Source organism: Monopterus albus, unplaced genomic scaffold (genome assembly GCF_001952655.1).
Source record: "Monopterus albus unplaced genomic scaffold, M_albus_1.0 scaffold270.1, whole genome shotgun sequence".
Classification (NCBI taxonomy): Eukaryota; Metazoa; Chordata; class Actinopteri; order Synbranchiformes; family Synbranchidae; genus Monopterus; species Monopterus albus.
Genome location: NW_018128150.1, coordinates 1,610,628 through 1,613,781, shown reverse-complemented (window position 1 = coordinate 1,613,781; position 3,154 = coordinate 1,610,628). Strand labels below are relative to the sequence as shown.

At 41.6% G+C, this 3,154-nt stretch overlaps 1 pseudogene; it reads left to right on the top strand.

Moving 5' to 3' along the window:
• Positions 1 to 812: 812 nt before the first annotated feature.
• On the top strand, positions 813 to 1,886 carry LOC109972824 (heat shock protein 30-like; annotated as a pseudogene).
• The last annotated feature ends 1,268 nt before the right edge of the window (positions 1,887 to 3,154 follow it).

Genomic DNA, 3,154 nt, shown 5'->3' with positions numbered 1-3,154 from the left:
CAGTAAAAAAAAAAAAAAAAAGGGCTGGTGTTTTACGGTCATGCACAACAGGCCATATTGCCATTAAGTATTAGGAACTGATCTTATTCTTTCCTTTCCTTGACTGCAAGGCCGAGTTTTTATAACAAAACCATGGTTTAAATGAGATGTGAGGCAGAGTGTAACTGAAGTTTGTGCAGTTTTCAAATATTGATTTGTAAAATGTGTAAAGTTTAATCTTTTGTGTTTCATCTGTTTTAAATTGGTTTACCTCTGTGAATGTAAAGCCATGAGTCATTGCTTCTCCGGTGGCTTCAGAGGAACTTCATTCTAGCTAAAGACTAAATAGATGACTGAGGAGCACCAGCGATGATACGTAACGTATCATCATGTGTAACGTGGTGTATAGAAACTTCAGTCCACTCATTCTGTACCCTTTAAGAAACAGCATAACTCTTCTCAAAGACAAAATACATGGCAGAACAAACACTCAACACAATATTGTTCTAACAGGTTTCAGTGAAATTGTGAGTGTAATAATGTTACATTTCTAAAACTGAACTTCTTAACTATGATGATAGATTTGTCACCTAAAAGCTAGATTTTATTCATTCTTGTTGCTGCTTCCTTAGAGAAAATCAAGAATTTAAAATGTCAGGTGTTAAATGTTAAAGCCCCATAAGATCACGATGAGTCTCTTTTTCCCATGTCACATACTGCACTTATTTAAATATACTCAGTTAATGAAGCAGATGTTAAATGTTAAAGCCCCATAAGATCACCATGAGTCTCTTTCAACTTTTTCCCATGTCACATACTGCAATTAATGCACTTATTTAAATATACTCAGTTAAGGAAACAGACAAAACTGCTTAAGTGAAAATATTAAAGATGTGTGGCTTAGCAATTTTTTTGATGACAAACTTTTTTGCCAGTAATAGGCAAAAAGCACACTTTATATAACAATCCTAGGTTGTTAGTTATTTTGAGCACGAAGCCAAGGCACAGTCAACTTTTCCTGAACAAACCTAAAGATCCCGTTTTAAAAAGCTGTCCTGACAAACAGCTCCCCCTTGTGGAGACTTCTGGTAATGACAGGAAAGTTCCCGAAGACTTGAGCTCCTCCAGTTGCACTATAAAAGCTAGGACAGTCCCACTGCTGAGACAGAAAGCAACACAGAAGAGAACGTACACTTGAGCTCGCAACAAGAAGAATCAACACTAAACACGCTGAAGATGCTGTGCTCACACAGATTCCAGTCTCCCTTAGTCTACCCAGGGACTTCTACTGGCTGGTATGAGATCAGAAGTCAGACCTATGCTCTACCAACAGGATCTGAAAAACCTACAGCAACTGTACAGCAGTCTGGAGCTGAAGCACACACGTCAACACACGCTCCTGGAGGAGACAGAGCCTTTCCACACTGCAGCTGCCCTGCAGCCAGTCTCCTATCAGCTGCTGAAAGAGGGACAGCACCCCAGAGGATCTGTCTGTCAGGCAGGTGGGCAAGAAGCTGAGAGTCAGTGGGAAAACAGAGAGGAAGCAGGAGGATGGGAAAGGCTCTTACTCTTACACGAGTTCAATCTTCCTAAAGGCCTGAACCCTAAAGCCGTGACCTGCTACCTGGACCAAGACGGGAAGCTCCACATCCAGGCAGCCAAAGCTCCATGTGTGGAGGAGGCTGAGAAAGAGCTGACTATCAGGAGGAGCTCGGAGGAGACAACACATCAGAGTGCGTGTTCACACAAAGAGGGGTGCAGCACAGGACAAACCTAAAAACATGGACTGATTGCAGTCTGGTTGTGACAGTGCTTTTAGGAAAGTGCTGAATTGATTATCGTATGTCAAGGTCAAAGTGTTTATTTGTCATATGCACAGTTAGGAAACGTGTTTCCCTGTACAATGAAATTCTTACTTTGCCGTCCACATGAATGCCACAAAATACAAATGAAATATAAAGTAGATAAATAAGTAACACTAAATCTAAGGCACCTTAAGCTGCTTTTGAGCTTTTGTATTTGAGTATTTCAATTAAAATATTTAAAGGTTTGACTTTGCTTTTGTGTTTTTCTTTTTTAATCATTTGTAATTTTGACCAGATATAGGCCATTTGATATTGCTGCAATATAAGCATACAAAATATCTAACTTCAGTAAACTGAATAGACATTTAATTTAATGGAACAGTTTGCTTGAATTCAGATGAACCTTTCTGCTCAACATCTTCAGTGTCCGTTAGTACTTATATTAAATGAAGCTACAGCCTCTCAGATGATCATAACACCTCTCAAAAACAGTCTGAACAAAAAGTGTCTTGCCCAAGGACACTTCGACATGTGGACTGCAGGCACCGAGATTCGAACCTTCATCCTTCCAGTTGGGAGACAGCTGCCCTACCCACCGCACCACTGTTGCCTCCCACATATGCAAACTGGGGCAGCACAGCAGTTAACGCTGTTGCCTCACAGCTAGGGGTTCGGGCCCTGGCCTGTCCTTGGAGTTTACATGCTCTCCTTATGCCAGGTACCGGATCCCTCCCACTGTCCAAAGACTTGCAGCTTAGGTTGCCCGTAGGAGTGTGAGTGTGTGTGGTTGTTTGTCTACGTCATCAGCCCTGTGATAGACCGGCGACCTGTCCTGGGTGTACAATATCAGCTGAGCGAGAGGCAGCCCCATGACCCTAACCAGGAATAAGCAGTATAGATAATGGATGGAAATGCAAACTACTAAATAGCACCATCTCATGCCACCCTGTCCAACCTTCTACCACCACATGTAAGATGTTCCAGATGCACCACTGTATTTCTCCCTACCCCAAGTTGCCATTCATACGTTTAGACATAATTTCATTGTCCTCCTCCTTCTGCAGCAATTAACAGGAGATTCTTCTTTTGTACAGTACATGGTATCTATTCCTGCCTTTGTAATATGTGGCTGCTTGTGAGATTTATGCACTTCGCTTTTATCATATTATGGAAAAGGCAGTTAATGCCAAGACAAAGCAGCTACACAAATGTCTACAAAATAAAAGTTTGATATGGTTGACAAATCTCTATTTCACCTTCTGAGGACATCTCACGACTCCAATCGCTTTCATAACAGTGGGTGGACCAGTGAATTCCACTGACTTCAATACAACTTGTTTCAGACATACTGTGGTATAGTGCACGCCCTG